The sequence below is a fragment of the Cricetulus griseus genome, chromosome 2 (assembly GCF_003668045.3).
Source record: "Cricetulus griseus strain 17A/GY chromosome 2, alternate assembly CriGri-PICRH-1.0, whole genome shotgun sequence".
Classification (NCBI taxonomy): Eukaryota; Metazoa; Chordata; class Mammalia; order Rodentia; family Cricetidae; genus Cricetulus; species Cricetulus griseus.
The window spans coordinates 325003473-325018758 of NC_048595.1; the positions used below are offsets into that span (position 1 = coordinate 325003473).

General features: G+C 42.4%; 1 pseudogene; it reads right to left on the bottom strand.

Moving 5' to 3' along the window:
• Positions 1-12208: 12208 nt before the first annotated feature.
• LOC103164157 lies at positions 12209-15286 on the bottom strand (annotated as a pseudogene).

The following is a 15286-nucleotide window of genomic DNA, read 5'->3' on the forward strand; positions in this document are numbered from 1 at the left end:
TCCAAGCCTGGAAGCACACCAATCGTGAGCCAGTGCGTAAGCTTGTGCGTACCCCTAGACACTCCCCTTAGGCTGCCCTATAAGATCTTTTGGGAGCCCGTAGGAGCCGTCTTTTCTCGCCATCCGCCATGGCGGGTGGGTGAAAGACCCGAGCTAACATGGGGTTAGCTCGTTAAACTACAATAAAGCCTCATGCAGTTTGCATCAAGCTTTCGCCTCCATTCTGTGTTTGGGGTGGCCGCCGTCCTGGGCTAAGATTCTGGAAGCCTCAGCTTTCTGAGGGTCTTACATTTGGGGGCTCGTCCGGGATTTGCGACCACCTCTCACCTGAGTGGAGTCGATCTTGGAGGTAAATGGGTACCCTGTATTGTCTGTCTTTGTGTTTTTGTGCTGGCTGAAATCTGGTTCTGTGCTTTGCAGTCGCTCGTGTCTCGGGAAGAGACAGAATGTGATCAGTAGACGTGCTTGGGAGATCACCGACTGCCACCCTGGAAGACGTTCCAGGAAGTCTGTGGGAACCTCAGGGACGCTTGGGAGATTCCCGTCTGGGAGCCGGTGAGGGTACAGTAGTTCTCCTGGATTGGGGAAGTTATCCGTCCTCCCGGCCGTCTGTATTTCTGGAATGGTTTTGTCTGTCTAGGTGGAGACAGACATCTGATAGTTTTTGTCTGTGTCTTGGGTGTTGTTTTGTCTTATCTGTGACTTTGATGATGGGACTGACTGTAACCAACCCCCCTCAGTCTGACTTTTGACCACTGGATGGACGTTAAGGACCATAGTTAGTCAGTTAAAGTTACAGCACCCTCTTTCGTTGAGTCATGTGGCGCCACACTAGGTAACTTTATCTTCCAGTCTTTGTTTCTGTATGGTTTCTGTACAAGAATTGTTTAGGGCAGAGGTTCGGATGACAGCTTCTGCAGTCTGTAGGAGCGGGACTTGGTAGGACCAAGTTGCTTGGTCCATCTGTAAGGGGACCCAAGCGGGTCGCCCAATTTGTAGGACAGGGGCTTGCTGGGAGCAAGTCGCCTGGTCCGTCTGTAAGGGGACCCAAGCGGGTCGCCCAATCTGTAAGGACAGGGACTTGGTGGGAGCAAGTTGCCTGCTCCATCTGTAAGGGGAACCAAGCGGGTCGCCCAATCTATAAAAGAGGTACTTGTTGGAATCAAGTCATCTAAAATTCCGAATAGGAGCCTAGTCTGTGTTACTGTACTGTCTGTCCATGTTTCACATTTGTGTTATGTGTTTCTTAAGCATCTCTTTCTGTCCCTGCTCTCCCTATGCACGTGGCATGCATGGGTCAGGGGGTCAGGGGTCTTTTCTTGATTCTCTGAGCACGTGGCGCCACCTCAACTATGATCGGCAGATGCACCCGGAGGACAGACTGCCACTCTGAGGACACCCAGTACCCAGGAGGTACGGACTCGGGCCAAGGACACTTGGACCCGCCTCAGTTAGCCGCCGTCTTCCCGGCACCATTGCCTTATGAGCAGCGTGGGCGGATTGGGTTGGCGTATGTTCTTTCCTGTCTATTCTGTGTTATCATCATTGGTTTTCAATTCAGGATCCACCACGCCACCCCCTTTCTATCCCCACCTGCGGGTCTGAGGCATGCCCAGTAGGGCTGTTTCTGCCCCAGCTGCCGTTGTGGCTGTTTCCCTGCTCTGAGGGAACATGGCTACAAGGCCGCCATCTGCTACCCGTCTTTCTGTGCTCCACACACATGGTATGCAGGGGGGCCGCAGGAGTCTTTTTCCCACCCCTGGATTGGCCAAGGGTCTGGGGTTACCAGCAGCACCCCCACCCCAGGTCTCTCTGCCTTGAGCACATGGAGCTAGCTCAGGCAGGTGAACCATCTGTCCTGATCCGGATATTCTAAAAAAAAAAAAAAAAAGGGGGCCTTAAAGTAATTAAGAATTGTAAAAGGGACTTTGACAAAATTTTTATGTTGACTGAAAAATGGGAAAAAAATGTAGGAGACTTAAATAATAAAGAGGAAAAGAAAAAAAAATTTGTCTAAGAATGTCTAAGAAAGTCAGAGAAATAAACTAAAAGGTTATAGAAAGTTAAACCAAGCGGTAAAAGTTATAGAGGTTTAAAGCAAGTTGTAAAAGGTCAGAGAAAAGTTGGAGGTCAGAGAAAAAGATTGTTACAGAAAGTTATAGAGGGTTAAAATAAATTATAAAAGGTCAGAGGAAAGTTGTAGAAGGTCAGAGAAAAGGTTGTTACAAGTAAAAAAAAATATAAACTGTGCTATGGTTTCTCATGTCTACAAATAATAAATTTTTAAAAATAATAATATAAATTAAAATTTTAATCATATTAAGCTGATTTTGTTTTTTAAAAAAGTCCTGTTTATTTCTCAAGTAATTTATGTATACTTGTTTTAAAATGTTCTGTTTCCTGGTTTAGCCAGCACATGGCCAACTGGTCACATGACTTGACTGGTCGCCATTTTGCTAAAGTTAAAAAAAGAATACTTAAACCGCCATCTTGACTAAAGGTGACCGCATGGAAATTAGAGGTACCATCTTAGAAACAAGTTTTTCAATTAAGATTTAAAATGTTAATGCTTCTATATATTACAGAAAGACCTTAAGGGAATTTAAATTTCTTTTAAAACCAGTTTTCAAATGTTTGATTTTATTAATGTTTGTACTTAAAGAGCTTCAATTTAGAATTATTTTTAAGCAAAGCCTGACAATGTAAAGTTCTTGTTTTATGATGTTTTTAAAAGTTGAGTTTAGGATGTTGGTAGCACACACCTTTAAGCTCAGGGTGTAGATAGCACACGCCTTTAAATTTAAGGCGTTGATGGCACACGCCTTTAATCCCAGCATTCAGGAGTAAGGCAGATGGATCTTTATGAGTTCAAGGCCTGCCTGGTCTGGCAGATCAAATTCCAGAACAGGCTCCAAAGTCACAGAAAAACCCTGCCTCAGAAAGAAGTTAAGCTACTGTTTAAAAAATATAAGGTAGCTCTATATAGTTTTAAATTCAGCTATATTACAGAAATAAGACCTTACCTAGCCACCTGTATACTTAATGTGTGCTTAAGGCAAGTAACTAAAACAGACAAACAGACCTCTAATGCTTCAGAGATCTTCAGAATATGGCATTTAAATTGTTATCTTTAAAGTTTATAATGTCAGACAGACTGCCAGATCCTGACAGTGACCCAAAGTCTCCAAAGATTACGAGGCACCTCAGTTCCTGCACCTGGACCAGTGAGCGAGATGCTCAGATGTGATACCTGCCGCCTGCCAGAACCTGGCTGAGACTGTGGACAAAGCTGCTGGACACTGGAAAATTGATTGCACCCCTTTGCCTAGACAAAACAAGGTCAGTCTTTTCCATGTCCCTCTTCCACAGAGAGGAAAAAACTCTCACAGTATAGGCCTGGCGAAGATTACTGGTCTTTGAGAAACCTGCCTCCAGCGGTAATGGAGAAACTTGGATATGGCTAACTGTATATAGACTGGCTTCTGTCACTTTTTAGTAGATTCGGATAAAATATACCCTTCTCAGATCTCTGAAATATTACTGGTTGTCAGCTTGACAGCATCAGACAGTCAGATCCACTATAGACTAGTCAGTATGTTAGCTGGTAAAGAAATGACTATATACTGTTCAGGCATGAGCTCAAGGTTTTTAAGTTCATTTTGGTTGTCATCTAAGTACAAACTTAAAGGGCTTTTCATCAGGCCAAAGGCACCTCTGTCCAATCCATACCTGGCTCTCTGGACAGAAGAAAAATGTACATGCTTATAGCCCAAATCTGTAGTTTTTGCTAAGTATGTTCCTGCTGTTTAAACAGATATCTGCTTTTTCTGCACTGTGGGCTTCAGTAAATAAGTTTTAACCTCTGTTCCTAGTTTAAACATGCCTTAAACAGGTTTCTGCTTCTGGCAGACATCTGAGTATCAGTTGCTGACTACAGGCTGTTCCTAAATAGACTGCGAGCCCTGGACTTGCTGTGGATGTGAACCAGTTCAGCTGATATGGACACCCCCTGTCTCTGCAACAGTGTCTGCTAACCAGAAGCCCCTGATGAATTCCCCATTGCCTAAATTCCTTTTTGCTTTTGACTAGCATTTCAACCTTCTAGGGTCCCTAACTTCGTCCCAAAGTCAGCAGGAAGCAGTTTGGAAAAAAATTTCGCCGTCCATTTTCCCTGGTTAAAATGCTAAGTCAAAAGGAACTCCCTTACATGAGGATGCCAATATCTATCACTCCCTAATGGGGATGCTAGAGAGACAGCAATTCCATGATTGGAATTTCCAAAAATGAAAATGGGGGAATGAAGGAACCGGCTTCCCTTTTGGCAGCCATAACAGCCGAACACGTGCTTGCCATAAACCTGCCTTGGTCACGTAGAGGTCAGATGCCTGTCTCGTGACAAGGAACCTTAGTCACTTAGAGGTCAGATGCCTGTCTTGTGACAAGGAACCAATCAGAAGTTAGCTGGTGGCGCTATGCTTTACGACCCTGGGTGTGCTTTACGGACAAGCGCACGACAGTGACGTAGAGAGCATAGCAACCACCCTGGGAGGGCCTATGGGCCATAACAACCAGTTGACCAATCAATACAGGGCAAGCCTTCCAAGCCTGGAAGCACACCAATCGTGAGCCAGTGCGTAAGCTTGTGCGTACCCCTAGACACTCCCCTTAGGCTGCCCTATAAGATCTTTTGGGAGCCCGTAGGAGCCGTCTTTTCTCGCCATCCGCCATGGCGGGTGGGTGAAAGACCCGAGCTAACATGGGGTTAGCTCGTTAAACTACAATAAAGCCTCATGCAGTTTGCATCAAGCTTTCGCCTCCATTCTGTGTTTGGGGTGGCCGCCGTCCTGGGCTAAGATTCTGGAAGCCTCAGCTTTCTGAGGGTCTTACAGCATCACAGTCTTTCTTTGTAGCTGACCATCAAATCCTGGCTCTTCCACTTCCCAAGTGTTCAGACTACTGCATATGTGTCTCAAGATCGGCATTTCTCAGTTCTTGAACTGGAGTATTCTACTCCACAGCGATACCAAGGGTGAAAAAATTTCAAAGGACCAGTGAGTGCTGCCTAGCCCTTACTTTTAAGAAGAGAACTTTGGAGGGGAGGGAGTGGGAACTGGGATTGACATGTAAAACAATCTTGTTTCTAATTCAAAAAATAAAAAATAAAAAACACTTTTCTTAACAAAAAAGAAAGAGAACTTTGTGCGGAAGATTAGTTGTGTTCATAAAGGCTGATAGACATTTGTTGCTCGTTTAAGAAGGGCACAATACAGTCTCAAGATCTTCAGATAGAATGACTCATTTTAATCCCAGGGCAATCCTGTGAGGTAGATCCATTATTGTGTCCATTTTACAAAAGCAGAAACTGGCCGGGTGTTGGTGGCGCACCCACCAACTTTAATCCCAGTACTGGGGAGGCAGAGGCAGGGGGATCTCTGTGAGTTCGAGACCAGCCTGGTCTATGGGAGCTAATTCCAGGACAGCCTCCAAAGCCACAGAGAAACCCTGTCTTCTCGAAATACCAAAAAAAAAAAAAAAAAAAAAAAAAAAAAAAAAAAAAAAAGGCAGAAACTGGAACGCAGAGAAGCTCAAAAGCTGGTAAATGCAAGCATTGAGGTTTCAACAACAAAAAAGTAAGCTCTTCTTTATAAAGATGTCCCTCATTCAAAGACTTTTTTAAAATCAGTACAAAGATAAAAATTCCCTCAGTGGCTGACAGAGGAATGATTAAATCAAAATATACATAAAGTGAAATGCAAAACTGACCATTTAAGTTATAAGAGGGTATTTGTTGGCATATTGATAAATTTCCAGTGTATCCTGAAAAGAAGTTACCAAAAGATATGGTCAGGAATGTCCCACATTTGGAAATTTTAAAAATGCTGAAATTCTAACTGATTTTGCCAATAATTGGATGGTACTTGGCTATGCTTTTATTTTTCCTTAGTTACATCTGATTTTATAGAAATATCGCACATCTCAAATTTAAGTATGCATATAATTATGTGAGATATTAAAATACAGCTCCTCGGTGCTGAAGAAATGTCTCAGTGGCTAAGGACACATGCTAATCTTCTAGAGGACCTAGGTTCAGTTCCCAGAATTCACATGATGTAAATCCAGTTCCAAAAGTTCCAGTACCCTCTCCTGAACTCTGTGGCACCAAGCAAACACCTGGTGTGTATACATATGTGCAGGCAAAACATTCATGCACATAAAATAAACCTTTTAAACAATTTAAAATATCATTAGCAATAAACCTAGGCCTTGACTGGTGAGAGGGCTAAGCAGTAAAGGTACTTGCCACCAAGCCTAATGACTGGATTTGATGCCTGGATCACACGTGGTGGAAAGAGAGCCAACTCCCAATAGTTGTCCTCTGACTTCTGCATGAGCCAAAATATGATATGGCTCTTGATTGTTTTCATATAGCATCTCATGTAATGTAAGTTGGCTTAAATCTCTGCTATTGGGGTAATGTATCTTTTGTAAATCTGAGGAAATGTTTAATTTAGAAAAATGAGCATATACAAATTGTATCTATAATTCTAGGATACCAAAATAGGGCACATTCAGAAGTTCTAATTTTAACTAGTATTGAATGGGAGATCTAGGTGCATATTTGTACCAGGCTTTTTCTTTTAGGCCACCAGCCAGATGCCAAATCATGACACGGAGACTTGAATGTTTGGCCTAGCTTGGGCTTATTTCTGGCTAGTTCTTTTAACTTAAATTAACCTTTTTCTCTTTATCTACCTTTTGCCTCGGGGCTCTTTCCCTCTCTTACGTCTGTGTGTCTTACGTTCACTGCGTTATTATGTCTGGCTGGCTGGCAGCTGCCTGGCTTCTGGCTTACGGCACCTCCCTCATTCTATCTTTCCTCTTGTGCCTAGATGTCTCCTATTTATTCTCTCTGCCTGCCAGTCCTACCTGACCTTTCTCTGCCTAGCAATTGGTTGTTCTGCTCTTTATTGGACAAACCAGGTACCTTTAACAAGCAAGGTGAAACAAATGCAATATAGTTTTACATAATTAAACAAATGCAGCATAAACAAATGTAAAACATCTTTGACCAGTTAAAATAATATTTCACTGCACATATTATTGACAAAACAAATATTAACAGCTAGATAAATAATCTCAATCTACTGTGCTTCGTTACTATGTTTACATACCCAAAAATTTCTTAAAAGGGAAATATTAGAATTAACTTATCATGAGTAGCTTCAGGATATATTCAAAATCTTTTTTTCTTTTTGGGGGCATTAGGGAGGGTTTGGGGAGGGTTGCTTGCCAGAGATAGAACACACGGCCCTTGCACATGCCAGGAAAGTACTCTAACCACTAAACTATATGCCCAAGTGTGTATTTTGAAAAATCCTAATAGACATTCAGTGTTTTCCACATATAGTTGAAAACTACAAAGAAAAGGAGAAAGTTGATGATGAATATGCTAAATTATAGTAACATCAGGGGCTGGAGAGACGGCTCAGGTTAGGAGCATTTGTTGCTCTTGTAGAGGACCTGGTTTCAATTCACAGCATCCATATGGTGGTTCATAACCATCTATAATTCCAGTTCCAGGAGATCCACTGCCTTTTTCTGATCTTCAAAGGCAAGTACTTGGTGCACAGACTTACATGCAAGCAAAACACTCATACACATAAAATAAATATAAAATTAAACCATAAATTAAAGAAACATTGGCTTCCCTCTCCTGTCAGACATATGTGCACACATACATTTTTAAGACCAGAACTCAGGAGGCAGAGGCAAAAAGATTCTGAGTTTTAGGCCAACCTGGCTTACATAATGAGGCCCAGGCCAGCTTTGTCTATACACTAAGATCTTGGGGTCACGGAGGAAAAGGCCAGGCATAATAGGGTGCATCTGTAATCCCAGCACACAAGATTTGGAAGCTCAAGGATCAAAAGTTTAAGGACAGACTCAGCTACCTAACAGTTTGTGGCCATCCTGTGCTACTTGAGTCCCTATCTAAGAAAAACAAAAATAAAATACATAAACTTTAACAATCATCTCAACAACACCAGAACACAGAAGACTGAAGCAGGAGGACTGCCACAGTTTGAGAATGGGTTTCACGGTGTACTCCAGGTGAGGCAGAACTACAAAATAAGACTGTGCCTCAAAGAGTGAAGAAACCACCAACCAAACTTTAAAAACAATAGGAATTGGCCAGGCGGTGGTGGCAGACGCCTTTGATCCCAGCACTCGGGAGGCAGAAGCAAGCGAATCTCTGTGAGTTCCAGACCAGCCTGGTCTACAGAGAGAGTTCTAGGACAGGCTCCAAAACTACACAGAGAAACTCTGTCTCAAAAAACCAAAAAGTAGAAAAAAAAAAAAGAACAGGACTTAAAAGTTATGCATATCTAAAGAGCCTTGGAGAGACTGAAAAAGCTTGGTGGTAGAGTGCTTGCCTGTTATGCACAAGGCACTGGCCTTGATTCTTAGCACTAAAAAAGTGATTAATTCTGTGGAGCAGTTTTCCTTTTCTAGGTTCTGCTAGAATGATTATGATGCTCAAGCTGAGAAGATTAAGGAACATCTCTGGGAGCAGACCCTGCACCTTGCCAAAGTTGTGAGCATGGGAGAGCTGTCCCCATTTCTTATCTGATGGACCAACCCTATGGCTGCCCAGGCCCAGACCCAGGATTATGGCTTGGCCTGCCCCAATATCCACCCCATCTATGACTGGCTAGAGCATGTGAAAGAAGCTGACCTGCAGACCCAAAGCTACAGGATCTCCACAACATAGGACAACAGAATGCCCAGGAAGAGTTCTAGGGAAGACCCAGCATCGACAGTGTAGTAGAAACCAGAGGCCTCAAACTAAACCAATGACTGTTTTGCAAGTAGCAATTAAGGACAAAGGGGTCTGTGATGTGACTTACTGTATCACACTGCAGCTTCCATGATGAGATTTTTAATTTTTCCCTTTTTTTCTCTTACATTTTGTTTTATTTGGGGAGAGTGTAGGGAAAGAGGGCAGATGCGAAGGGGTTGGGAAATGAATGGGATCAAGATACATGATGTTAAAGACACATAGAATAAATAAAAAAGAAAAAGAAACATGTCTGGGATTAGTAAAGCACATTTCTGGATACATCTGTGAGAGTGTTGATCATGAGGGCTTTGACCTATTGACCGATTTAAATTTGAGTACTGCTGTACCTATGGGAGATGGGATCTAGTTAGAGAAAGTGGGTTGCTAGGGGTGTGCATTTGAACACTGTATCTTGTATGTGGCCACTCCTTACTACTTCTACTTGTTTTCTGGATGCCCTGAGGTAAATAGCTTTCCTCTATAATGGCCTTTCTCAGTGTGCCTTGCAACCATCCTCAAAGCAATGGAGCCAGTTGCCCCTGGATAGACATCTCTGAAACCATAAGCCAAAATAAACCATCCTCCTTTTTTTTCCTCAGATATTTGCCGCAGTGATAAACATCTTACTAGCTCAAGTGTCCAAATAGTTTATGAGATGCTTATTAGTTGAATAATTTTCACATATAATACAGTTGTTTCTACTTTGTAAAAGGATATAAAAAATAAGTATAAAATATAGTGGGTACCCCCACAGACACAGAAGCAATTACAATTACGAGAACAATTTTTCAAGTTCCAGCAGATGGCTTAGTAGTTAAGTCCTTGTTGCTCTTCCAGAGGACCCAAGTTCAGTTCCTAGCATTTGTGGTTCATAACCATCTATTAACTCCAGCTCCAGGTGATCAGTTCCCCTCTTCTGAACTTTCTGGGTATCATGCATACATGGCATACACACACTCACACAAATATATAAGTCTTGTCCATCATGATGGTGCATGCCTTTAATCCCAGTGTTCAAGAGGCAGAAGCAAGTGGATTTCTGTGAGTTTGAGGCCAGCCTGGTCTATATAGTGAGTTCTGGACCAGCCAGGGCTACATAATGAGACCCTATCTCAAAAGAAGCCTCTCCAAGGCTCTTTGGATGCTTGTGACTTTTTAGTACCTGTTTTGTCCTGTACTAGTGTATTCTTCATTCTCTTTCATTTCTATACAAATTTCTCATCAGTTATAACATCTTAATGCAGACAGCAGTATTGGGGAAAAAACCCAATTCTTCTATTCTTTTGATATCTTTAGCGTGGTCTCAGCTTAATTTGATACAAGATGACTTAGCAGATGGAAAGTATTAATTGCTTGGCCTTTAGCCTATACTTGTTCCCAACTAGCTCTCTCTCTTTTTTTCTTCCTTGCAGCCATGGGAATTGAACCTATGGCCTCACACACATTAGGTATACTCTCTGCCACTGGGCTGTACTCTCCCCTCCCCTTCAACTAGTTCGTATACCTTAAATTAACCTATTTCTATTAAACAACATTCTGCCGTGTGATTATCTACCTTTACTCCATTCTGCATGTCTGACTTCCTCTGTGTCTCACTGGTATTTCCTGCCATACCAGGAAATAACCCTGAGTACCTCTCTCTCCTCTGAAGTCCTACCAATTCTCTCCTTCCTCGATAAGAACTATTCAGCTCTTTAAACCAATGAGGCCATGTGGTGGTGGCTTGCACCTTTAATCCCAGCATTTGAGAGGCAGAGGCAGGCAGATCTCAGTGAGTTTGAGGTCAGCCAGGTCTACAAATGGAGTTTCAGGACAGCCAGGACTGTTTCACAGAGAAACCCTGTCTTGGAAAAAAAAAAAAGCCAAACCAAAAAAGAAAAAAGAAAAGAAAAACAATCAGGCTTTTAACAGCTAGGGAAAACACAAATATATCTTCACACAGGGTACAATAAGGATTTCTCTTAGGTGGCTTAGAATTTACTATATAGCCCAGAGTGGTTTTAAGTTCTCAGTAATCCTCCTGCCTCAGCCTCCTAAGTGTTATTACAGGTGTGTGCTACCATTTCCAGTTTCAAATATTGTATTTGGACACAGTCCCCCAATCTCCTCAGATACCAGCTAACGCATAATAGTATAGTTTTAAGATACCAAGCCTACAAAATCCAGGTGTCATTTCAAACAACAGCTGTCATTTACTCTGCTATCATGAGTGACATTCTGTACATTGTTGCTCTTTATTTTCCTCACCTATCAAATGGACATATTATCTATATCTACCTCACAGAGCTGGTTGTAAGAGTTAATAAGGGCAACAATATGCTTATACAGTACCTAGAATATAAATTGTAGTGCTATTATTGTGTTTGTCACTCTCTCAACCTTCCCACCCCTCTCAATTTTTTTTTAGCGTGTGTTTGGTGGCAGGATGAGCGAGGATCAGGGCAACTTCTATGTGTGAAATTGACAGAATAAGTTTCAAGAGTAGGTTATTTCCGTTCCAGCTAGTGTTTTTATCTACTAAGCTATCCCTTGGGTACTTTATTATTTTTTTCCTCTTTTGCAATTTTAAGTGAAGCTGTGCTAATTCATTTTTTATTTTAGATTTCTTATAAGCTCCACATTTTAATATCTAAGTCAGTGTCAGAAGTGTGAGGGGGACACCATCAAGAACTTCTCTCCAGCTGGGAGGTTGTGGTGGTGGTGCATGCCTTTAATTCCAGCACTCAGGAGGCAGAGGCAGGTGGATCTCTGTGAGTGAGTCCAGCCTGGTCTACAGAATGAGTTCTAGGATAGCCAAGTGATGGGGAATGTTTTTCTGTGTATATGTTTCTCTTATTGGTGAATGAATAAAACACTGATTGGCTGATTGTCCAGACAGGAAGTGACATAGCTGGGCAGAATCAGGATATAAACAGGAACAAACAGGACATTGCTTTCTTCTTTATGGAGATGCTGAGTCATCATGTAGCAGGCAAAGAGTTGCAGGTCTGGCATTCTCTGGTAAGCCAAGGTCATGTGGAAATACATAGATTAGTAGTTATGGGTTAATAATTAATACAGAGATAGCTAATAAGAAACCCAAGCCAGCACCCAACAGTATTATAATTAATGTAAGTCTCTGAGTATTCTTTTTGGGATGATGTGGCTGTGGGACCAGGCTGGCAGGAAAGAAAGCTCATGTTTCAGCCAAGGCTATACAGAGAAACCCTGCCCCCCCAAAAAAAAACAACAAAAAAAAACAAAACAAAAAGAACTTCTCTCCAGAACAAATAAGTTTTTAAAGATTTTTTAATTTATTTTATGTAGATGAGTGCTCTATCTGCATATATACTTTTATGTTAGAAGAGGGCATCAGATCCCACTATAGATGGTTATGAGCCACCATGTGGTTGCTGGGAATTGAAGTCAGGACCTCAAAAGAGCAGACAGTGTTCTTAACCACTGAGCCATCTCTCCAACCACAGAACAAATAATTTTAATTCTCCAAACATCCAAATTGAATGTCTCCTGAAATCAAAACTAACCTTCCCCAAAGGTCCCACACAGAGATAAAAAGCAATTTTTTTAAAAAAACCACATTCTAGGTGGGTAGTTCATTTCACTTTTTTCTCTGTTTTCAGCTGATTTTCAAAACTTAACATTGAAGCAGCTTATGAAAATATAAGCTACATTCCATTGTTTTTTAAACATTAAAAATAATTTTAAAAGAAAAATACTGTACAAATTCACAATCAATGGCCTGACTCATTTGATGGCATATACGGCACACACTGGTCAAGAAGGCGACTTGCAGCACTTGTCATCAGGAGATGCTCATCTTCAAGGCTTAGTGTTCTTCCAAACAGCACAAAATACAATTCCAAGTATGAAAGAGCACAAAAAATTCTCCCTTGAGAAGCCCATAGGACAATGCAGATGTCTTAGTTGTTCTTCATGGAGACACAGAGACTGTCAGACCGGCACAGTTCCCTGTGTGAAACGTTTTCCATCCTACTTTCAGTACTTCATTGACAGGTTGAGGATCAGCCTGAGAAATTCTCGTCTGAGAATCTCCTTCTGGGGATGTAGAGATTAGGACAGTAGTCAAACCATTAATCACATAATTGAACTCTCTCTCTCCTTTGGCATATCTATTCAGTAATGGAATACACTCTCCTATGATAACCTGGTAACAATCTCCTTTATGATTACCTAAGATGTCACCACATGTTCTTCACATACATTTCTTACATCTGTCAATCACCAGTCCACCAGTCTCTACCACAGTGACCATCTTCGGTTTCAGTTTAAGTGTTCCACATATACCCCCCATCCACACCTCCCAGAATCAATACATCTTTGTCAGTGTAGTCTTTTTTGCCACTGTCCATGCTGGTCTGGGTCACTTTTTGACAAATTAGCATCCCCACTAGGAGTGAAAATATTTCCAAACTGCTTTAAGTGCAGAATGTTACTATTTTGTTAAGCTGAATCTTCACCATACACTTCATCTATGTTGCCCTCAACTACACACTCATCAGCAGTTAGCCAGTACCTGTTGATGACCTCACTTTGATCGGTGGATGGTAAATTATTCACCTGCCAAATACTGTTCTGCTTCTTTTCTTTTTTCTTCTATTTTGTTCAAAAACTGTCAGTTTCTTATCTTGTTCATCACTGTCATAACTCTGAAGGTCCACCAACCCCAATCCATGTGGGTAAATTCTCAAATTGGCAAAGCTGCTGCCGTGTGTGTGTGTGTGTGTGTGTGTGTGTGTGTGTGTGTGTGTGTGTGTGTAAGTTGCTAAATAGCTGTGGTCCTGCCAGGTATGCAGTGACTCTGTTATCCCCTGCTCCTGGAAAATGAACTAAGACCTTTCAGAATGGTCTTACCATCAGCTTTGGCATTGAATGTGAAGTTCAGAATGTGCTGTGCTATTGCCATAGTGTGGTGGTTTGAATTGCAATGTCCTCCATACACTCATGTGTTTGAATGCTTAGCCCATAGGGCACTGTTAGGAGATACAGCGTTGGAGGAAGTGTGTCACTGTGGGGACAGGCTTTGAGGCCTCATAAGCTCAAGTTACACCTAGTGTGGCACACTGTCTCCTGCTGCTGCCTGCTGATCAAGATGTACAACTCTCAGTTCCAACTCCGGCACAATGCTGGGTCTGCATGCAGCCATGCTTCTCACCATGATGGTAATGGTCTAAACCTCTTTAAGTCAGCCCCAATTAAATATTTTCCTTGTTAGAGTTGCCTTGGTCATGGTGTCTCTTCACAGCAACAGAAACCATAACTAAGACATAACAGTGAAGAGAAGGCTTGTGCCATGCCTCAGGGAGGGAGCCTGGGAGCATAGGGTGTCGATAGATGTATCAGACTGCACCCTCCCCTTTTAAAAAATGAACTTTTTAATAAGCTGGGATGATGTCATGTTTATCTTTTTCCTCCTAATATATGGCAGTGACTGACACAATGTAGACTCTCCAGAATTATGCATATTAACAATAAATGAAATTGAATGACAAGGGCTGTAAACTGTAGTGACTTCATCTTAGTACCTCAGATGAACTTTGTATGCAGAGTAAGGTGCTAGTCACTGTAAAGGGGAGCTTAAGAAAAACAATTCCGCGAAGAAAAACAACTCTCTATTTTTGCCAATCGCATATTTTGGCTTTTGTAACCATCTACTTAGCTTACAGCTGCAGGATGGGAGCCTTGAGGACTTTACAGTCAGAACTGCACTTCGGTCTTGAATACCTAGATATAGTCGCCAGCCTGCTGGAATGAAGACTTTCCATTGGCTCAGAGGCAGTGTCCCAATGCTCTTCTTTGGTAGAAGTCCCGTATCAGTAGAACTTAGAAGACTGTATTAGGATACTTTAAGATTTTTCTAGAGTTCGAAATACATCAAAGCAAGGAGCAGCTGAAACCAAGGCTTGGGAACACAGTTTCTTTCCTTTTCCTTTTTCGTTTTCCCGAGATAGGGTTTTTCTGTAATAGCCTTGGCTCCATATCCCTCAAGCCTAGGCGTCTCATCCGACAACCTCCAGGGAAATAGAAAAGATTCACCTCAGAGATCTTTGCCGGAGGAGGTATGGGGTGGGGAGACATAGGTCCCAGGGCCTAGCCAATCCAGTTTGCCAACTCTGATCCAGCAATCCAAACTGCTTGCCTCAGCAGCGCGGTGTCTTCTGGGAACCCTGCCTGGCTTCTGGAGGCGTTACTACAGCGGAGACTCCAATTCCCGGCGACCACCGGGCTCGAGCCAGGTCCTGTCAGGCGAGCTCGGCCAAGAGTATAATTCATCGGGCTCAAGCCGGGTCCTGCTCCGCGAGTTCAAGCCAAGACTCCAGTTCCTGGCGGTCACTGAATTCGAGCCGGGTCCTTGCTGAGGGAGCTCAGCAGAGACTACAATTCCCGGCAGCCACCGGGATCGAGCCGGGTCCTGTTGCGGGAGCT